Raw genomic sequence first — 24,393 nt, forward strand, 5'->3', positions numbered from 1 at the left:
ATGTTGGCTGGCCACACTGCTAAACATGGGCCCCTACCACTGCATTCCCCCAGTGGCCCTTTCAAGTGCAAGTGCATATTTATGGTCTGTTTAGGGTCCCATACACTAGGACGATTTTGCACGATTTCATACAATTCCGATATATCTGTCTGATATATTGTATGAAATTGTGTACAATCATATGTGTTTTAGATCGTATCCAACCTGAGACGCATCCCCGTGGCTGTCGGATAGGATCCCCTAGGTCGTTGGTGCTGCACTAATGATATATCGGAATTGGATGGAATCGGATGAAAAAAGTGTGTTTTTTGTGCATGTGATTTATTGCATGTGATGTGTCACAGGGAAGTTTGACTGGCATTCTCAGGACACTCCCAGCCCCCGTAGCCCTCTATCCAGCCCATCAGATATATCTCATGGTACAATTGTATGCCGTACCATATAATGCATAAAATGTATAGCGGCTTCATCAATCGCATGCGATATATCTTATGCAAAAATAGCACAAAAGTACCAAATCATTTGGAATCACTGATTGTGCGGTTATGCTTTAATTCTAAGTAAAGCAGCATTTGAGTGTTATGTAAGCAAACTGTGTCTCTCATCAGGCGGTCATATGACACAACACAAGCTTATTGAGTTATGTACTATAAAGAATACTGTTCCATGTTTCAGAATCTATAACAGGCAACTTTTATGACATACAGTACAATAATTTTTGTTATTTCGTGTCAGCCAGATGCCTACCTTACTGCTGAAGCCATTAAGTGCTGGTTGCTATTTGAAACTGACCAGTTCAAAACAAAGACTAAAGGGCAAATTTAACAACGAGCAATATTTTTGTTATCACACGTTACAAATGATAAATGGTGCTCCAGCCAATCAGCGCCAGTCATGTGTTTGAAAAAATGACAGTTGGAGCACCATTTATCATTCGTAACGAGTGATAACAAGAATATCACTTGTTGTTGAATCTGTTCCAAAATCTTGTTCTACAGTAGAGTTTGAGGTTTCTGATCGCTCCCCAGCTTTTGCTACTACCTATAGGTCCTTATTTCCTGATCATGGAATGATGTCAACTGTCACTAAGATAGCGTAAATAGGTATTTTGATTTATCTTGAAAGTGTGATGTGTATACACAGGCAATTGAGAGCATATGTTATTTTGTATGGTTTAAATATTTCATTGGAATTTGATTGCGTATGGCAAGCAAATAATAGGTTTACCAATGACATTCCTCTATGTATACCAGATAAAATACTGTAAGTAAACAAGCCATCTAAAGCATTTCTTTAAGAGTACTGTCAAGGAGCACACAGAATACAGTAGCATTATGACCATATTAAACATTATCTCCAGCACAATCTCCAGGACATGATGCAGATAAAAAGACTCTCAAGACACGGGAACAGCCAGGATCCCACTGAGTAAAAAGACGACAGGGGTAAATAAGGAGTGTTCTCTCTCCCCTAACCCTACCTACCCGCAGCCTAACCCTAACCTCCTCCCTAAGTGCCTAAGCCTATCCACCCCCCAAAGGTGCCTAAACCTAACCCCCCGTCCCCGCTGCCTAACCCCCCCTCCCTGCAGCCTAGGATTTCGGCCCTGGTATGGTGGACCCATTCTGGATGCCAGTGTCGGTATTCAGAATAGTGTAGGGATTCTGGTGTCGGTATTCTGACTTTCGGGATCCCGACAGCCGGAATCCTGACTGCTTTCCCTCAAGACACATCGTCACTTATGTTATTTAGGATGTATGCCTAGAACTTACAATTACCAATCGGTACACACATAACCGTGTTAAAAGTGAAGAAAAACATATGGGGCCAAATGTAACAGAGTGAGAGTTTCAGAAAGTGGGAGATTTGGTAAGGTTTTGCAGTTTTTTTTAAAGTGGCAATCATTTACACAGCAAGATCAAGCTGGTTTTGCAGTGTAAATGATTGCCACTTTAAAAAAAAACTGCAAAACCTTACCAAATCTCTCACTTTCTGAAACTCTCACTCTATTACATTTGGCTCATGATGTCATGTAGACTGCTGTTTGTATTAGTGCAATAATAGGAGCACTAGATTAATACATTCATAGTCTGGTTTCACTATTTGTGTTTCCATTGTTGGATCAATCGGTTAACAGATAAATGATAAAGGTTATAGAGTCTGATTTTTCAAATAAACATCTAATAGTTCTTGGGGAAATTTTTTTACAGAACTGAATGTGTCAACAATTCAGATCCCCGTATGTTCTCTATTTGGGTGTGGTATGAGTTGCCGGCGGCCAGCATACCGGCACCGGGATCCTGACCGCCAGCTTGCTGACAGCAGGGCGAGCGCAAATGAGTCCCTTGCGGGACGCCACGCTATCTATTCTCCCTCCACGGGGGTCGTGGACTCCCAAGAGGGAGAAAAGGTGTCGGTATGCCGGGATTCCGGCGCCGGTATACTGTGCGCCGGGATCCCAACAACCGGTACACTGAATACCACACCTCTATTTTTATAGTGTCAAATTATAATTACCGTGTGGTAGAAATGAAAAAAAAAATATATATATAATACATGGGCACTGAACATTAGTTGTAATGTAAGATCTGAGTATAATCATTCTGTTTTAAGGAAAGCAATATACTGTAAGTGCCTTAGCTGTTGACAGCTGTGGACTGAACATCTACAGTTAAAACATTCATAACGATTCTGAATGTCAACATTAAATTGTATTAAAAAACAAACAAAAAAACCCCAGAAAAATAATTACCTTTGGATTGACCTTTGGTTGAAATATACTAATTCATGTACTTTTGTGTTTAATATTAATACTACATGAGATTGCATTTTCATACCACAGATCACCATTCTGCACACACAAAAATACTTCTGCACTGGTTGTCTCTGCGTAGTTCATTAATACCCCTTTCAGACAGAGAAAAGAACCCGGTCATTTCCCAGCTCTGGAAGGGTCGACCTGGGATTTTTTTCTGTCTGAAAGGGTCAACACGGGACTGAATTCCCGTGACTTCAACTCAGGTTTCTACCTGGGTTTTTCCCGGATCGTACACGGGTTGCCGGCTGTCTGAAAGGGTCTGACCCAGGATTTTAGAAACGGGTCATGGTTAACAGCGCTGATTGGCTGAGCTGGCGGGGCACTGGCGATTGGCTGAGCAGCAGAGTCTCTCTGATTGGCTGAGCGGTCGTGGCACTGGCACTGGCGTGTGAGGTCACAATTGTGCTGCAGGGGAGACGAATGAGAGAGACAGCATGGCGCACTGGAAGGAGGAAGAGATCAGGGAGCTGCTTGCTATTAGAGGGGAGGAGGCGATCCGGAAGCAAGTCACTGGGACAGTGAAGGACGCCACAGTGTACACCAACACTGCCAAGATACTTACCCTCAAGGGGTATTGAGAGCACACAGCAGCAGGTAGTGAATAAATTTAAAGCACTCAGAAAATACTACAACAAAGTTCACGACCACAACAGGAGGAAAAGTGGTGCTGCTAGAATGGAGTGGGCTTACTATGATCAGTGCAATGAAGTTTTTGGCAATTCTGCACTGGTTAATCCCATTGCCATTTCATTGTCCAGTTGTGCGTCCTCACGAAGCGCTACCCCGGAGAACAGCCAATCCATTCCACCGACACCACCAATGTTCTGTGATGACATCACTGAGATCAGCAACACCGATCCGATGGCTGATATAGGGGACCCAGTCACCAATACTATTGAGGTCGATGCCAGCGGAAGTAGCACAGGGACTCCGGCTGGAACACCAACTACTGCGCAGAGTGAGACCCCAAAGTTGCGTAGGAACGGTAAGTTGTTTTTGTTTTACTTTACATACACTTAAGATTTTATTTTTATTTAAAATCCAGATTACAGTATGGGCCATATTCCACAATGATGTTGTTTGCACTTGTTATTATTTTTAAATGCTGCATTACACATTCAGTTCCTGACTGTCATGTATTTCATCAATATCAGAAGGCCACATAAGCTGTTGGACCATTTATGAGTAATAACGACTGCTAACAACATCATAGGCCTGTACACACCTGCACGAATAGCACAAATTAACCTTTAGAAAGGACACATTGTGCATAGCATGCACTGTTTGTACAACTGCGCACTTCCATCACACATGATATCTTTGACTTGACCGATACTAAAAATGTATATATTGCAGTGTGTAGCTAGTGCGCAAGAGGTAGGAGTCCTCAAGCACATATATGCAGACATCACACATATGCCAACATTGTTTTTTTACCTCCATTTCTAGTCTTTGACGTACCTGAACGGAAGAGAAAATCTTCAAAGATGGAGCAAGCTACGCGCATAATGACAAGAATCCTAGTCAATCAGCTGCGAGATTCCAATGCTGAAATGACTCCAACACGTTTTTGACAACGAGAAAGAGTTACAAAATTCATTTCTCACGCAACTTGTGGGTATGCATGAACACATTTCTAGGGAAAACAGAGAGGCACAGATGTCCTTTCTGAATGGTCTGGTGTCTACATTACACAATCCGCACCCTCCACACCCTTATCCAGTGTATCCTCCTCACTATTTTGAGAGACATTGTTCCAACTACCAGTATCATAGCAGAGGCATGCAGTTTATGGAAACAAACCCCTCAAATCCACCTAATGCTACTCCACAAGGCACTGTGCATAATAGTCCAGGTGGCACAGGGAATACTACTCACTATGGCTGCATAGTTATCTAGATGGCACAAGGAATCATTTTTCACAGGGCCCAGCAGGAAATGGCGCCTTCCCGCCTCTGGTCCCGCTCTCCGGGAAGCCCCGCACCCGTAATGGCGCGCGGTCCTTATAAGTTTATACTGGCTTATCCTGATGGTACAGTGCATAGCAGTCCACATACCACTGTGCATAATAGTCCAGATGGCACAGGGAATAATACTCCACATGGCACTGTGTATAGTGTACTTATCCAGATGGCACAGGGAATAATCCTCCACATGGCACTGTGTATAGTGTACTTATCCAGATGGCACAGGGAATAATCCTCCACATGGCACTGTGTATAGTGTACTTATCCAGATGGCACAGGGAATAATACTCCACATGGCACTGTGTATAGTGTACTTATTAAGATGGCACAGGGAATAATCCTCCACATGGCACTGTGTATAGTGTACTTATCCAGATGGCACAGGGAATAATACTCCACATGGCACTGTGTATAGTGTACTTATCCAGATGGCACAGGGAATAATCCTCCACATGGCACTGTGTATAGTGTACTTATCCAGATGGCACAGGGAATAATACTCCACATGGCACTGTGTATAGTGTACTTATCCAGGTGGCACAGGGAATAATCCTCCACATGGCACTGTGTATAGTGTACTTATCCAGGTGGCACAGGGAATAATCCTCCACATGGCACTGTGTATAGTGTACTTATCCAGATGGCACAGGGAATAATACTCCACATGGCACTGTGTATAGTGTACTTATCCAGGTGGCACAGGGAATAATCCTCCACATGGCACTGAGCATACTTATCCAGATGGCACTACTCACAACCGTCCACTGGCCCAGCACTTCTTGCAGACAGATGTAAATAATATTTTTTCTTCATTTTTTGTCTTTTTGAAAGTGTTCATGTGTATTCAGCACTTTACAGGCCTGTCAAGTGTCCTGCCCATACCTGCCCATTACCTCAGCCACTTCTACAGATTGCGGGTGTACGTTAGGCTAAATGTACAAGCATTATGCCCTCTATTTATGTGCCTACAGTGGCAAATAATCTTTATTCTTCGTCTTCTGTCTTTTTGAAAATGTTCATGTGTATTCTTTACCTGGGTCACTTCCCTCACTAGCACATACACCGTCGATATGCCAACACCGAACAAGCAGGAGATGGTGCTGTATTCCCCCGGGGTTGCATACCACCACAACACAATCGCCAGTCTCCTGCACGACTCGATGGTCTTGCAGTAGTTGATGCTTCCCCTGGTCTACTGCAGGGCTGACACGGGTTCTGTCTGAAAGGAGTCGACCCGGGAATAATCCGGGTTAAATGTGCTGTGTGAAAGGGGGTTAGGAACTGTAACACGGGTTTTTCCCGGGTTCACAAAACCGGAAAAACCCGTGAATTTGAGATTTTTCTGTCTGAAAGTGGTATAAGACATCAGGGTTGCTGCCTCTGACAATCAATGGAATTAATTTCAGAACACACAACAGAGAGAACAGGATTGTCCTGCAAGGTGCACAAAATACATACTGTATAAAATATAACTTTTAATGATAAAGTTGTATTTTTTATGTATTTTGTGCGCCTTGCAAAACAATCCTATTTTCTCTGTTTTCTATGTGACATTAATACCACAGATGTACAGTTTTTATGCGGATATAAATAGTGTTATAATGCAGTTCTATATAAACCAACACTGTATGTGGCTACAGCCCACACTACAACAACAATTCAATTCAAAACACACTGTTGCTGCATTTTAGTATACAGTACAGTGGCAAGCGCAGCACTTTTCGACGGGGGTTCCCAAAGGCTTGATGTTAGAATGCATATGGCCAGTCCATGAAGAGGTCATACTGTAATTAGCACTGAAGCAGCTGAAACATGCATCATACAAAGTGCAATGTACTGTATGTCATAATTCCGACATATACAGGACCAGAGATCACACACAGTAAGCCATTAGATGTGGCAGTTGGGACATCCTGCCTGAGCTGGTGCACACACGTGTCTTAGTTACTGGCAGATACATTTTAAAAGATCCACTGGTTGCTAATTATCATATTTGTAATACTGAGGAGATATTTAAAACACGCATTACCCCAAACAAGTGTATATAGAGGACCGGGACAAGTGTGATAGGATCAATGGTGTGGGACCTTCTTACTGGACTTTAGGTAGGGTTGAGACTTCCAGATGGAGATGGCAGAGAGACATCTGGGATAAAAGAGAAGGCCAAGCGAATGGAACTACCTCTGTGACCACACATCCACAGCATTACTCCAACACACATTTTTCAAATCCACTAAAATCCAATTCAATTTACTGATTCCTCAAAAATGATGCAGTTTTCTGTTGAAAGTAGTGGATAATTGGTCAAAACCGCAAGTAAATACTGTACAACTAAAAATGTATAAGCTGTTATAAACCATGTTCTTCATGGGTAAAAGCCCTCTATGTACAGTACATCTAACCTTGCTTTCTGCAGAACAGGAATCTCACTACACAGTGAAGCCTTGCGGAAGTCACAGTTTTGCATGGTAGAGTACATATGGAAATTGCTTGAAGCACAAATATTGCACATATTGGGTAAAAAGTGTCAAGATGCAACTGAGATCTCTGGTGACACCACCATACAACTAGAGATAACAATGTGCTTCCCCATGGAAATCAATGCTCTGGATCCCACGTTATCCACATCTTTGCTGTCACTCATGTCTAATGCTGCTCCAATTGCTTTCCCATTACTAAAACATGACTTATTTAATAATATTCTCTTACATTGCACACTGAAAACTAACAGTTCAATAAATGTTTTAAAAAGCAAGTTTATTTCACATCTAGCCACTGCCTGGCAGATGAGATAAATTAAATGAATATACTATGACAAAAAAGCATGTTTAAAAGCGGTTTTGCTTGTAATCAGTAAATCCATATATTTCTACACATTATTCCCAAGAATCTTGTTATTACAAGTAATTTCTCTAAATCCCTGAACAAATGCACTGCTTTTTCTTTCATATTACAGTATTTCATGAACTGAAAATCATTATGGGATTTTTTGTCTGTGCATTTTCATCTAAAATTTACAACAATTGAGTTACTCATTATTTAGCATACATCATGAGCTACATTATATTTTCAACATGGCAAAAAGGACCGAACCTTAAATCATAGCTGCCAGTTGTCTCTCGTTTATTGGAATTATTCCCAGATTTAAAAATTTCTCATTGGATTGTTGTAGAAGGATTTGGTCAGACTGAATCTTATATACAGTATTCGATTTTGGGCAGCTGTCTAATGGAGAAACATTTGAGAAGCAGAATGGTTCAGAGATGGTGACCACTTTTTGCTTACTCCAAAAATTATTATTTTTAAAAGCTATAAAGAGATATTTCTACTCTATAACTTTTCTCAGAGAACAATCTATAATGGGCCTATTCATCTCTTTGGGGTATATGCAATTGCGGTCGAATTCCCGAAATTGTCGAATTTCGTGTCATTTTCGACCAAAAAAAAAAAATCGCCTATGCAATTCAGTGCTTTCCGACCAAAAAACGGACTTTCAAAATTCGACTTTTTGAAATTCGACTTTTTGCAAATTCGACTTTTCTGCAATGATACAAGTGCTGCAATTCGACCAAAGCATATTCAATTCAAGTTTGGAAATTCGACAGCAGTGCTTTTAGACAGCAAATTCGTCATTTTCAATCCGCCACACTTTGGAGGGTGAAAACAAATAAAAAAAATTTAAACATGTTTTTTTTTGTGTTTTTTTGGGGGGGAATAGCAGATCTATTTATATTAGAAGGGATTAGGTACTTTTTTTTTTTTTTTTTTGGAGGCACAAATATTATTTATATATTTTTTAAAATATTTTTTTTTATTTTTTTTTTATGCTGGAACGGTGAAATCATAAAAAAAAATGGCGTGGGGTCCCCCCTCCAAAGCATAACCAACCTCGGGCTCTTCGAGCTGGTCCTGGTTCTAAAAATGCGGGGAAAAAATTGACAGGGGATCCCCCGTATTTTTAAAACCAGCACCGGGCTCTGCGCCTGGTGCTGGTGCCAAAAATACGGGGGACAAAAAGAGTAGGGGTCCCCCGTATTTTTAACACCAGCATCGGGCTCCACTAGCTGGACAGATAATGCCACAGCCGGGGGTCACTTTTATGCCGTGCCCTGCGGCCGTGGCATTAAATATCCAACTAGTCACCCCTGGCCGGGGTACCCTGGGGGAGTGGGGACCCCTTCAATCAAGGGGTCCCCCCCCCCAGCCACCCAAGGGCCAGGGGTGAAGCCCGAGGCTGTCCCCCCCCATCCAATGGGCTGCGGATGGGGGGGCTGATAGCCTTTTGTGATAATAAAAAGATATTGTTTTTTCCAGTAGTACTACAAGTCCCAGCCAGCCTCCCCCGCAAGCTGGTACTTGGAGAACCACAAGTACCAGCATGCGGGAGAAAAATGGGCCCGCTGGTACCTGTAGTACTACTGGGAAAAAAATACCCAAATAAAAACAGGACACACACACCGTCGACAGTAAAACTTTATTTCATACGTCGACACACACATACTTACCTATGTTCACACGCCGACATCGGTCCTCTTCTCCATGTAGAATCCACGGATACCTGAAAAGAAAAGATCAATATACTCACCTCAGCCATGGTCCAGAGATAAATCCACGTACTTGGCAAAAAAACAAACCGAACACCCGCTCCATGCCGGACTGAAAGGGGTCCCATGCTGACACATGGGACACCTTTCCACGAATGAGACCTGTCAGTGACAGCTGTCACAGAAAGGTCTCTAAGCCAATCAGGAAGCGCAACTTCGTTGCGCTCACCTGATTGGCTGTGCGCTGTCTGTACTGTGACAGCACATCGCAAAGCCGCTCCATTACTTTCAATGGTGGGAACTCCCGGCATTCGGGAGAAAGGGGTCTGATGTGAAAGCATTGGACCCCTTTCTAGTCCGGTATGGAGCGGGTTTTTGCGGGTTTTTTTTTAAACAAGTACGTGGATTTTACTCTCTGGACGTGGATTTATCTCTGGACGCTGGAAGGTGAGTATAATTTTTTCACAGGTACCCTCGGATCGTCGGAGACCGTGGCAGTCGGCGTGTCAACATAGGTAAGTATGTGTGTGTCGGTAGTGTGTAATAAAGTTTTACTATCAAGGTGTGTGTGTCCTGTTTTTATTTGGGTATTTTTTCCCCAGTAGTACTACAGGTACCAGCGGACCCGTTTTTCTCCCGCATGCTGGTACTTGTGGTTCTCCAAGTACCAGCTTGCGGGGGAGGCTTGCTGGGACTTGTAGTACTGCTGGAAAAAACAATATCTTTTTATTATCACAAAAGGCTATCAGCCCCCCCATCCGCAGCCCATTGGATGGGGGGGGACAGCCTCGGGCTTCACCCCTGGCCCTTGGGTGGCTGGGGGGGGGGGGACCCCTTGATTGAAGGGGTCCCCACTCCCCCAGGGTACCCCGGCCAGGGGTGACTAGTTGGATATTTAATGCCACGGCCGCAGGGCACGGCATAAAAGTGACCCCCGGCTGTGGCATTATCTGTCCAGCTAGTGGAGCCCGATGCTGGTGTTAAAAATACGGGGGACCCCTACTCTTTTTGTCCCCCGTATTTTTGGCACCAGCACCAGGCGCAGAGCCCGGTGCTGGTTTTAAAAATACGGGGGATCCCTGGCCAATTTTTCCCCTGCATTTTTAGAACCAGGACCAGCTCGATGAGCCCGAGGCTGGTTATGCTTTGGAGGGGGGACCCCACGCCATTTTTTTTTCGGGTTTTTCACGTTTTTTTACCGTTTTTTAAAATCGCGGCAAAATCCGCCAAATCGGCCGATTTTCGCCCGCGACTCTGGCGAATCCGTTTTTCATTGAATATGGTGAATTCCGGAAGCCACCTTCCGGGATTCACCTGTCGAATTGAGTCGAATTAAAAAACGGCGAAAATTGCCGCGAATTCGACCGCAATTGCATATACCCCTTTGTCTCTTAAGTATAGACTGGTTGCAGTGCATCGTGATGACAGTGAGGATATGCATATTGGCAATAAGAATATGCGTATGGATAAAATCCAGCAGCACCCACAAATATTGGTACAACTTAACATACAGTACTGGCGAACATACGTTTTAGGCTAAATTGTGTAAAACCTTTTAAACAGTCCCCATCATATTTGGTGGAGTTGGGGAAGTATGAAATTGGTGGTTTTCCGCCACAGATTCAGACAAAAGTGACAAGAGAGGCACCAATATGGCACCTGGGGCATGTGCAGAACAGAGAAGAGTCCCTGGCACTGTTCCAAGTGTAAGAAATCACTCAAATCATGTTGCTTTAGCCCCGCCCCTATACCACAGACCCACGATTTGCTGCATTTTGCCAAGACCTAATGATGTGAAGGGACTGGCGCCTCCGCCAAAGTGGTTAGCTGTCAAATATGTTATGATGGCCACATTTGATTTGTTTTTGGAAAATTAATGGTATTTGTTAATTATATCATGTGCGAAACACACTTCTTCCGCTTGAACTACTGTCTTCAAATATCCTTCTGCTTTAAATAACTACTGTATATATATTATCATGTCAGCGTTTTTGGGCTCTTGGAACTTCATTAGGGCACCATGGCTCAAAAAGGCATTGATGAGTTAAAGTGGTGCAGATAAAATTAACATGTAATACGTAAACCACCAACTTATTGCACTGTTCCCATTTCTATATTGGTTAGAATGTTTTCATTTTATGCTGTTTCATTGTTATCTATTCAATGTTATTTATATTTTCTGTTATTAAACATTGGTAAAGTAAGAAGATATGAAGGTACTAAGGTACAGACTTATAAGAACTCATTTTACATGTCTACCAATACAAGAAAGATGATGGTGCTAAGTTTCACTTATGTTTTTATTAATACATGTAGGTTTTTTATTTTTGTAATTATTAAAATAAATTCTAGTTTTAAACTCTTTTCCACATTAATGGGATTGAAATCTCCAATCTGGGCTTTTAGTACCACTGCGTATCAGTAAGATGGTTTACTGCTCCAGCCGGTATCACAGTCACTATAGCAGCACGGTATCACTCAGAAATATTTTCTTGTTAAATTGCAGTGATAACTGAATTAAGCAGCAGGAGGTGTCCTGTGTGCATAGACGCTTCCTGCAAGCTTGTGTAATCCACTGATGCGTCATAGCATGGGATCACTCTGTGTTACCACCGGCCACCTAAGTTCTTCAAGTCACACAGGGTGGCCAGGCTGCTCATGCTGCTGGGGCTATGCAATATTTCTCTGAAAATACAGACCCTTGCCCTGCCACTCCAAAAAAACTATTTTCTAGAAATGCTGCCCAGCTCCACCCACCCTCGCCCCCCATTCCGTCATGTCAATCAGGTTGCAGCTTAGGGGCACTGCCTGTACACAGGACCAGCACTGCACATGTGCCCCACCATCAAAGACATGCGTAAACTACCTGGTTTATGTACATCTCCTTATCAGGCCCTATATGCAGTGTTATATGTGTATCCTGTTTATAGATGTGTCCTCATACATCTTTGTTGCATCATGCCACGTCTCATAAAATTCTGCTAACGCCAGGTGTCTGCTTTGCCAAAAATTAATCTTAGATGCAACATGATGTGACTAGAACACACAGTGCAAGATGCCTGGCATAAGTGAGCGGAAAGGTCCCATGCAACTCTGCTAGCGTCATGCGTCTTTTTTTGCCAAATGCGACTAGGACACACAAGGAGACTGTGCTGATTCATTTGATATATGACACTTGTAAATCTGTGTGCGACTGAGTCTCTGAATCTCTATACGAATTGCTCCGATACAGCAGCTGAGGCTTTTTCCATAATAAGTTCTGTTGTTCTTTAACCACTTGCCTGGCATGGTCGCATCAGATCAGAGCCGGATTAAGGGGGGTGCCCAGGGGGCACAGTACCCCAGGCCCCCTTTATTTTGGGGGCCCCCTGCCTGCCATAAAGCACTGGATGTGTTAACATGATGTTTTTTTAAGTAAAGTTCTGCCATTGGTGGCAGTGGTGCAGGAACATCCCCCCCCACACACACACACACACACACACACACACACACACACACACACACACACACTCCCGCACGATTCAAATTTGTTTTCCAGAGATCTCTGCACTGGCCGGGCACACCTGCAGTCACGATCTCAGCTGCCGCGCAAGCACGGCTGCTCCTCACAGAGAGCTGTGATCAGCAAACCTCTCTGCAGCACTGGATACATTGTATACAGCAGAGGGAGCTACTGAGTATGTGCAGCAGAAGCTCCGCTCCTATAGACTCCGGCAGTGACAATCTCCTCCTCTTCTCTCTTGGTATGGTTGGTGCTTTATGGTGTGTGTGTGTGTGTGTGTGTGTATGCTACAGTATGTGTGTTTATTTGTAGGCATGGTGTGTGTGTGTGTGTGTGTGTGTGTGTGTGTGTGTGTGTGTGTGTGTGTGTGTGTGTGTGTGTGTGTGTATGGTGTGTGTATGGTGTGTCACGTGTGTGTGTGTACTGTATGCTATGTGCGTGTGTATTAAGTTTTCATATTGAAGTAGGGTTGTCTGAAAATTCATTTTGGGACAGGCAGATTATATAGACCTGTACTATTGTAACCAGTAGCTTGCGTGCCCTTACATGCTAGCAGAGTGTTCCCTTACATCATACTATACCACCTACTATGTGACAGTGTGATATTGTTTTTCTTTTTCTACAATGGATAAACGTGCTTTCTATTTTTCTGTTCAATAATATATACTTACTGCCTCTAACAGCTTCCTGCTTATATGTGTGTAATATATATATATATATATATATATATATATAAACACCCCCCCCCCCCTGCCCTTATATACACTATATATGGCCCTCAGGGGGCCCCCTTGTCTTAAGTACCCCGGGCCCTGTGGAGCCTTAATCCGGCCCTGCATCAGATGCGACCATGCCTGCAAGTGCTTTATCTGACCTGGTCGCATAGGATGCTACCAGTCAGATAAACTGTTAGCAGCGGCAGGGAAGGGAAACTTCCCTCTGCTGCTGCTGTCAGAGGGACCAGAAGGTCCCTCTGCCTCCCTGAACTCTCCCCTACTGATTGCCGTGCTGCCGATCACTGCTGATCGGTCAGCACGGCAGGACCCCCCTCCAGCAGCTGCAGAAAATAGCAGCAACTGGGGAAGTGTAAATTAACCCCCCCAAGCCACCCCCAGACCCCCCTTGTATACCTGGAGGCTTCCAAAATCAAAGCCGCCATGGTTGCGATGTTCCGAAGGTCGCGTTGTTCCCGATCGATGTTTCAATGTTTAAAAAAATATATATATTTTTTTTTAATAAAAAAATTTTTTACAAAGTTTTTTTTTTTTTTTAACTAAAATAATTTTGGATAGGGTTAAATTCATGTTTCTCACCTAATTCACTCATAAACCCCCCCCAACAATTTTGGAGCGGTTTTTGTGGAAAAAAAATCTTCAGTAAATATAGTCAGTGACTAGAAAACACAGCGCTAGGCTGTAGACTTTGGGCACTAGGGTCCTTGCACTGTCCCAGATTCTAGTGCACATGTGCAGGTCTACCAAAAATGGTGTGGTGGACATTTTCCCATAAATTTTCTTATTGCGCATGAGTAAAACAATGGGGAAATAGCCACCATGCCAGTGAGTGTAGTGTATAGAAAGGTCAATAATTGTATGGTATAGAGGGGTCAGTGATTTAGTGGCAGGTATAGGGGTCAGTGATGTAATACATGATACAGAGGGGTCAGTGATGTAATAACGGGTATAGAGAGTTCTGTAGAGTAAGGTATAGAGAGTTCAGTAGTGTAGGGCATGGGCTCCTCTAGGTACTGAACTTACATAGGTATGTTTTACTGTATCAAATGATCTGTCTATAAAAGCCACATTTCATTGGATGTTATAAAATCTAATCCCTACATCTGTTAATCTAATTGCTCCAATTAAGTTAAAAGATGACATTCTGAGAAAATATTATTGTAATTTACAGATTTCTATTTTTAAAAACACAAACAATGTATTATCACGGAGGGTCATTCCGAGTTGGTCGCTCGCTAGCAACTTTTTGCAGCGCTGTGATCAGATAGTTGCCGCCCATGGGGGAGTGTATTTTCACTTTGCAAGTGTGCGAACGCTTTTGCAGCGGACGGCACAAAAAAAGATTTTTGCAGTTTCAGAGTACTGTAGATCTGGACTTACTCAGCTGCTGCGATCACTTCAGTATTTTTGGTCCCGGAATTGACGTCAGACACCCGCCCTGCAAACGCTTGGACACGCCTGCATTTTTGCAAACACTCCCAGAAAACGGTCAGTTGGCACCCACAAACGCCCTCTTTCTGTCAATCACCTTGAGATCGGCTGTGCGAATGGATTCTTTGTTAAATCCATCGCCCAGCACCGATCCTCTTTGTACCCATACAACCTGCCTGCGCATTGCGGTGCATAAGCATGCACAGTTTTGCAGAGATTTAACCTGATCGCAGCGCTGCAAAAAGTTCCTAGCGAGCGATCAACTCGGAATGACCCCCTATGTGCCCTAGGCTATGACTGAACAATTATTTTTATAATATTTCTACAGTCCGAATTGGTGCATTAAATTGGCTATATACGCTAATGGGTAATGTGTATGTAGCAGTGTTGGGGGAAAAAACAACAGGTTTTAAAAAAAAAATTTGTTTAAAGCGTTTTTTTTCTAGGTTTAAAACATTTTATTTTTGCAATAATGTTTTAAAAATGTAATCCTACAAATTATATTGATAATGTGAAATATTGCTATATATTAGAAGCCTTGATCAACCATGCTTTAATGATTTCTAACATTAACAATCCAAAGTTATTATGCTTGATATGATTTATTTTACATCTTTCAATAAAGCAATTTTTTACTGCTTATTATTCCTATCACATCTGAATAAATATAGACTGCAAATTAAAACATACAATCACACCCTCCAACTGTACCTTTTAGGCAGGTACAGTACCTTTTTTTTATGGTCTGTACCTGCCAAAAAGGGCTTTGTACCAATTTTTGACTGTCCAAATTAACATTGAAAGTATAGGAACCTTTTGACCGTGGTCACGCCCCTTTTCCTAAATTGTACCGGGTTTTATGTGTAAAACATTGGAGGGTATGCATCTCAATAGTACTGAAGGTTTTGAATAAAATAAACATGGAGGAGATTAAACCATGAGGTCATGTGCATTGCCTCTTCAATGTGTTGGAGTTGTTTACCCCTTAAGGTTGAGAATGTTAGTAATGATTTTCTCCTGTCCCATATGATTGTTAGGAGGAGTTTGAAGAGTCTTAGCTGATGCTAAGCAGATTTCGTACCTGTACTGGTTCACCCCCCCTATATATCTGTTGTATGTTGAATAATACCAGGGGGGCCCCTTATAATAGGCAGTTTTTAAGAAGTCACAATGCTGTGCCTGTAGACACCGCAAAATTAAAATACAAAGTTTTTTTTGTGTTTGTTTTTTTAAAAACCCATTTTGAGTAAACAATGCTTTAAACAAATGTGGTTTAAACCGGCCAACCCTGGTATTTAGTACAGAGTAAATGGTAAATGATTGTATTAAATGTATTATCCTTTAAGGCACAATTTTAAACTTATCAATTATTGCTTTCATCATAAGTTTATGTATACCTGTATATGAATTAGTTTTACATATTCTCTGCACATTTAACAAAGTAAAAATCTAAAGTGCCCTCTGTTGGTATAACAGTTTGTTTTAAACTATTATATACAGTATGATGCTATGTTTTTTGATTCTATGTTTTACAATAAATAAATGTCTTTATTCTTAGCCATTCCCCATTGCACTTAATTACATTTTAATACAAGCATTGAGCACTTTACACTGCACACCCAGTATATAGCTAATAACACACTAATACCGCTCTTCCACTTAGGACCTGGGAAATTGCTGGGTCTGTTAGCCAGGAAATTGGTAAAGAGCAGGGTCTAGTTTGCTTTTATACTTACCAAAATCCTGGGTTGATGCGCGTTCATGCACAAAACCCCGGGATTTTGAAGTAAGTGGACAAGGAGTATAAGAGACTTGTTTGCACTCTAACACCGACCAAAGCACCAAATATTGCATTGATAGACACCAGTAAGGGCCAGTGGTTCTCAAACTGTGTGCCGTGGCACCCTGTGGTGCCTCAGGACACTTGCAGGTGTGCCCAGGGTTTGTGGTCCGGGACCAATTGAAATTATTTATGGTTAATGTAATAGGCAAAACCAGTGCTAGTGGCTGTCAATCATAAAATATGTGGACAAATAGAAGCAAATCTTGTCCCTCACCACACAATTGAACCTAAGGACATATAAACACAATTATCTTAATTTAATATTTCTTTCTAAATTTCTCAATAAGAAACTTTTGGCCTAGGAGTGCCATGAAAAAAATTCTGATACTCTAGGGCGCCGTGACTCAAAAAAGTTGAGAACCACTGCCCTAGGCAGTAACAGGCATGTCCACTTTGGGGAGCACTGTGAGAGAGGTGTGTCTGTATAAGTATTGGCGGCCCCAGACAAATGTAGCTATGGGACCCATAAAGTCTCTAGTTACGCCCCTGGAGAGAACATAGCTGATGCTTCATCTATATACATTTCCAGCTCACTTGTATTCACAGTTTAAGATACCCCAGGCTGGCAATTTACTGAAACAAATATTACAATATATATCACTTTTTACAACATAGTTACATGGCTGATGAAATTCTAAAGAAGAAATATTGCCACTGAGTTCTACTTTATGTAATGTCTACTTAGGTGAAATATAAACCTCACATTCATGTCTCTTTTGCTCTAGAAGAGCCAGCAAAAAGACTCCAGGCACAGATTTACCAATTACTGTAGATCTTATAAGGTGATCTATCATTACTTCCCAGGTCTAGCAAAGATTAGCAGCTTTCTCGGTGAATTGTGAAATCAACTGAATTCTCTGGTAAAAAAAAAAAAATGTCTCTGGATCAGGAGTGGATTACTAAAGTAAAATAAAAACTTGGCCTCTCCATATTGTCGTATGCATCAGCAGAACCTATGTTGATGGATGTCTGCGGTGTGTGATTGAGGTCAGTCTACATGATGAATGGCTTAACCAGGGACTGGTTTACTAACCAGGTAGAACAGCAGGATGTAAGACAACACAGGGTTAATGCAGCACAATGCAGGAACATGCAGTATAAGACAGATCCAGCCAGGAGCAGGTTAATGCAGGTGGCGGGTGGTGGAAGAGAACACGTACCTGGAGATACATGCAGTGTTGGTTGCAGAACACACTGGATGGTAAACAGTGGAGACACAGTAGCCTTTGATGTACCCAGGAGTGTCAGTAGCACTATCTCCTCTTTGGAGACACGCAGGAGCATGTTCTTACTATCTGGAGCACTGTAGGTGCACTGGGTTAGAGGTAGCGCATGCTTAATAGCACACCTCCATTACTATGGGAACCACAGCAGCTACTAGGAGAGAGCCGGAGCGTTCTCCTCAACAGTATAAGCAGGTTAGGAAACTGGTGTTAGAGTGTCAACCCTGTCTGATTACACCTGAAAGTCCATGTTATATAGGGTCTTTCATTTAAGAATATTCTTATGCAGTATCTGTTTGTTGCAAACACATCTTGTGCTGCTTTACCATAGGGAAAACTGTAATGATAGGGACAAAACCACCCAATATGAACCAAGCTGGTGGCGCATGATCAGAGCAGGGAGCTTGAAAAAATTATAAAGATAAAAAAGGTTGGGTGGGGCAAGCTCCTGGGCGTAGGGCCCGCTTAAGACATTGGCAGGCAAAGACTGCCAGGCCACTAGAAGTATGGACATCTGGGAGCGTAAAGGTCCCAGTTGTCAGCATATGGTCTTTCAAAGTAAATGGGGATCGCACATTTCAAAGGAAACGACAGTTAGGCAATACACAATTCGCTTATTTTTTTCTCTCAGAGGTGTGGAAGTTTCCAACAATGTCCAAAATAGAAGCTCCTGCTCCAGCTCAGGTAGGAAACGTAGTTGGTATATTGGGAGACAGTGAAATTAGGAGTGGGACAGTGGGGGCTACAAATGACAACAGCAAGTTCAAAATCTCTCAACGAAACTAGAATTGTGACAAGGGAGTATCTCCCAAATACACTGACAAGGACAGACTTCGTGCTAGGGATTTCACCATACCATTAACACTAGAAAAGATGGTAGGCACAACAGTGCTGACATTTTGAGGTGCGTAACAAGGTACAGCAGTTATTTCTCTTTGTAGCGCAGAAACTTACAAAAAGTATGACCTCTCCACTGCATAACAGACAGCAGAAGATCTGCCCATCTTTAGGAATACAGTGGTAGGATTTATCAAGCTTGGAGAAAGAAAAAGTAGAGCTAGTTAAAGTACCAACCAATCAGCTTCTATCATTTTTTCATATACAGCCTGTAAAATCACAGGGGCTGATTGGCTGGTATTTTATCTCTCTCCAAACTTTGTTAAATCTGCCCCACAGTTCCCTAATGGGATCCGCAAGGCTGTTGGAAAAGTCCCTCCCTAATAGCATGGCCCTAACCCCAACTTATGCAGATGAATGAAAGAAAGCATGGTGCATACATTTAGAGAAGAATAAGCAGTTACTTCAGGTCATAACCGAGCAGGATCCTATCTATACGGTAGTAGGAGTTGTATTCATGAACCTACCAAGAGTAATAATGAAGGTAAGATTTCATGAGATTGAGGAAGGCTTTAGAGTTGTAGAGATATGTTCTGCCTGGGGTAGCGGCCCCTGGAGTAGACCCAGTGTCTGACTGGGTCATGAAGGGCCCACCGGGGGAATGCAGTTATAGGGGCCCAAACTTGGGTGTGTGGCCAGCCTACAAAGGGGGTGTGACCAGCCTCCACAGAAGCTTGAAATACACAATAGACTTGTGCAGTGTAATGCAACATATCTGCTATGTATAATACAAGTGCACAGTCTGGAACCTGATCCCTAGAGGAAGGAGTGGGCCCCCAGGCAGTGGGGCCCACCGGTGGTTTCCCCTGTACCCCTGTGGGCCAGCCTGACCCTGAGTAGACCTATCCAGTATAGGGTTCAGCACCGCATTTAAATTCCCCAAAAGAACAAGGGCACCCCACTGCTGGTGAGAAAGGAGTGCATCCAATCTTGTAAAAAAGGCATGTTGGCCTTGGTTAGGGGCATAAACATTAAATATTAACAATTGTACATGTGGAGTTGTTAAGGCTGCTTATAAGAATAAGAAATGGCCATCCCTTTCTTGAGAAGAGTCAATCAAATCAAATGTAAGGAGTTGAGGGAAAAGGATAGCCACTCCTCGCTTTTTTGCTTAAAATCATAAACATGGTAGGTGGTGGGATAAGCCATAGAACATAATTCCAGGTGGACAACTTGCACAAAGTGACTCTCCTAGACCACATCTCCTCTATACAAGTTGACGGTGATAAGTTTACTACATTTCTGAGGGCTATTGAGACCTTTTACATTAAACAGTTATGTCATATATATATATAATCTGCTTGTGTATTATGCATACAGCTATTAGTTCGATCTGTACTCTGCTTCTATATTTTTTACTATATTTGGTTGCATAATACAGTATACCGGCCATTGTAGCTACATAACCTGCTGGTTATTTGAGTCATATTTGCATTCTTAGAATGAATATTTGTGTTTGCTAAGGATTCTTTAAACTACATTACACAATGTAACTCATATAGCGTATTATCAGTGATATAAGAGTTTGACATTATTATATTATTATTATTATTATTATTATTATATTTATTATTATTATATTATTCATAATAACTTACATTTTTCTTAATCGCTGATCATAGTGAGACGCATTGCAAATATTCACAGTAATGGTCAATATTTTTTACCATGCATCTTACAATGATTGAAACTGACTGTTTGTTTCTGTGCAGGGTAAACACTGGCTGTATTTGCACGTAGCCCACACAAGTTAGACAGCTTTATTTTTACACTGCAATTTAGATTTCAGCATGAACATACCCCACCCAAATCTAAATCACTCTGCACATGTTACATCTGTCCCACCTGCAATGCAGCATGGTTTGGCCCAGTTGTGTGCTTTTTTGCTTTACTTACAAACATGAATCAGGCCCCCATATGCTTTATCACCTACATTGGAGGCCATGTTGTGATGGACATTCTGCACCTAGCATGGAGCAGGTGCAAATATTGATGGTGCGTCCGATGATTGCGTCTAAAGACGAATCAAGCAATATTGTAGCATCTCCAGACACAAAATTAGGCGTCGTAGGCCTTGCACAGTCAGACACAAGGAAGCACATCATGGAGGGCCAGTATTCAGCATAAAGTTTCAGATGTAACTGAGGTAAAAGATGCACATATGAATGCCGCTGCATCTGACTGAACCACCCCCGCATTTGTTGGTTGCAGTTTACATGTTGGTGTGTTGTTGATGAAGTTTCAAATGGCACAAATCAGCACCTCCACATTACTTACCTACTGGGGGAAATTGTTTCTGGGTCTCAGGTAGAGGAAGTTCCAGCTTCTTCATTAAACTGAAATAAAACACAAATTAACTATATTATTCTTTTTGTTACAATAAAGAAAACAGTGTTGTAGTCAATCGTTTCTGACTTTAAAAAAATAAATAAATGAAAAAGAAAATAATTTTTGTCACTTGACCACTGAAGTACCTTATAGATCTAGGAACGTCACTGCTTATATTGCTGGTTACTTCCTAACAGATGTCTTATTACATTCTCTGTAAATGTCTAACACCCAGTGAAAGGGTCCCACAGCCTACCGCACAGCATATCTCATACAGAAAAGCTTCCCTACATATGACTGCTGTATCAGGGTGGCAGAAAACCAAGGGATTTGGTGCCATCAAAGAGAGTATTGAAAAGAAGATAGGTTAAGTAAGAGATGTAAAAGCACATGAGGGAAGGGTTGGTTCTATATCGGAGTGGGAGAAGGGACCTTCTGACGTACCTAGGGGAGGAGACACGTCACCAGGGGGAGGAGCTACGGCCGACAGGGTACCCGAAAAGTACCCTCGCGGGCTCGCTTCGCTCGCCGCGCTTCGGGCTCGGTGGCTCGCTCCGCTCGCCACCTGATTACTAAAGGTAATAGTTGGTGGCGTGGATAGTAGAGGAACTATCCCGCTGGCCTAGCTCCTCCCCCTTGTGTAATGACTCCTCCCCCAGACGGAAAAGGTCCCTTAGCCCACTTGATTCTAGCATCCAGGGGCGTATCTACCCATTGGCCGGGATGGCACTCGCCAGGGGCGCCAGCCAAGGAGGGGCGCCGCCCAGCGGTGCCATCCGAGGCCATGGGGTAGATTCCCATTGCAGAGGCTGCGGGATCACCTGTCTGACGCCGCGCGCGCCCCCCCCCCCCTTCCGCTCCCCAACCTCTCCTCACCCGCAGTGAAGTTAGCGACAACAGCAGCCGCAGCCCCCGTTCTTGATGCTGGTGTCCGGCACTTGCACCGCACTACAATCAAGAACATGTGTAGAAACTACAGCTCCCAGCAGCCCTTCCTGCTGAGAGCTCCCAGCCGCAAAGGCTGCTGGGAGCTGTAGTTTTTGCAGAGCTTTTTGATTGTAGTGCGGTGCAGTGTTGGACGGACACCGGAACAGTGGATGCCGCCGCTGCTGCCTGCTGTGCATCACTGTAGGTGAGCAACTGCCTGAAGGGGAGTGGGGGAAGACAGGAGAGACAAAATAATAAAAAACAACAACAAATGTGTATGTATATATATATATATATATATATATTGTATATATGTATATATTATATATGTGTGTGTATATATATATATATATATATATATATATGTATATATTATATATGTGTGTGTGTATATATATATATATATGTATGTATATATATGTATATATTATATATGTGTGTGTGTGTATATATATATATATATATATATATATACAGTGGTCGAAGTGGGGTGGTATACGGCGGTGTGGTATACCGCCACTTCTTCCACTGACCCGGAAATTAAAGTGCAGCAGGAGGTGAGGGAAGTGGCCATTCTGCTGCACATGGTACTCCCGTCCCTGCTCGGTGGCTGTGTAGAGCGCTGTACTAGCTCACCGCCGCCCACCGCTCACCACCACCAGCCGCCACCTGCAACAAATGGCGGTCAAAGGGACTTCACCACCGCTGCCCATGGGTGTCTCTGCCGACCACAGTCAGGTAATGGTCCCCTGCTGTCACCCTCTCTCCCTGTCGTCACTTTCACTCTCCCTGCTGTCACTGTTGTCACTCTCACTCTCCCTGCTGTCACTGTCGTCACTCTCTCTCTCCCTGCTGTCACTGTCGTAACTCTCTCTCTCCCTGCTGTCACTGTCGTCACTCTCTCTCTCCCTGCTGTCACTGTCGTCACTCTCTCTCTCCCTGCTGTCACTGTCGTCACTCTCTCTCTCCCTGTCGTCACTCTCTCTCTCCCTGTTGTCACTCTCTCTACCTGTCCCTGCTGTCACTCTGGCTGTCCCTGTTGTCACAATTTCAGCTCATTCAGTGGGCTATAATGTGAATTTCGGCTCATTCAGTGTGCTATAATGTGAATTTCGGCTCATTCAGTGTGCTATAATGTGAATTCCGGCTCATTCAGTGTGCTATAATGTGAATTTCGGCTCATTCAGTGTGCTATAATGTGAATTTCGGCTCATTCAGTGTGCTAGAATGTGAATGTCGGCTCATTCAGTGTGCTACAATGTGAATTTTGGCTCATTCAGTGTGCTACAATGTGAATTTCGGCTCATTCAGTGTGCTACAATGTGAATTTCGGCTCAATCAGTGTGCTATAATGTGAATTTCGGCTCATTCAGTGTGCTATAATGTGAATTTCGGCTCATTCAGTGTGCTATAATGTGAATGTCGGCTCATTCAGTGTGCTACAATGTGAATTTTGGCTCATTCAGTGTGCTACAATGTGAATTTCGGCTCATTCAGTGTGCTACAATGTGAATTTCGGCTCATTCAGTGTGCTATAATGTGAATTACGGCTCATTCAGTGTGCTATAATGTGAATTCCGGCTCATTCAGTGTGCTATAATGTGAATTTCAGCTCGTATTGTGTGCTATAAGATGAAAGGGGCACCAGTACTAGATAGTATAAGGGGTTCTACTACACTGGACATGCCCCCTTTTGGGTGACGTGTCCTTAACTTTTCCATACCCCCACTTCAAAATTTCCACTTTGACCACTGTGTATATGTATATTATATATATATATATATATATATATTTGTAGAAAAAAATATTTTTTGTGTGTGGATGTTCTGCACTCAGTGAAAATACGATTAGCTGCCGGTGCCAGGGTGCCCTCCTTGCATAATGATATAGCCTGGTATGGTTTGCTGTGTGAAGTTTGCACCTTCCTGACACACAAAAAGACACATGCGGAATTCGACAGACTTGTATATAAATATAATAGTGCAAATACAGCATCAAGGATCCCAACGTTTCAACACCATGTGGGTATTCATGGTACGAGACTTACTAATACTTTTGGCCTGTCCTGAAAATATTGTAATATTGCTTTTATAATAATAAATATAATCTGCACTATGAGTGCATTTTCCTTTCAACTTTGTCTTTAGAAATATATATCTGACGACAGTAAGTATTGCGT

At 42.7% G+C, this 24,393-nt stretch overlaps 1 protein-coding gene across 1 annotated transcript in view; it reads right to left on the reverse strand.

Annotated features, from left to right (window-relative positions):
- ATXN1 (ataxin 1) overlaps nucleotides 1–24,393 on the reverse strand; it is a 455,781-nt gene that overhangs the window by 91,813 nt on the left and 339,575 nt on the right. The window contains exon 4 of the mRNA XM_063923210.1: nucleotides 21,237–21,295. The gene's annotated coding sequence lies outside the window, so the exon portion shown is untranslated. The remainder of the gene's footprint in view (nucleotides 1–21,236; nucleotides 21,296–24,393) is intronic.

Source organism: Pseudophryne corroboree, chromosome 5, assembly GCF_028390025.1.
Source record: "Pseudophryne corroboree isolate aPseCor3 chromosome 5, aPseCor3.hap2, whole genome shotgun sequence".
Lineage (NCBI taxonomy): Eukaryota > Metazoa > Chordata > Amphibia > Anura > Myobatrachidae > Pseudophryne > Pseudophryne corroboree.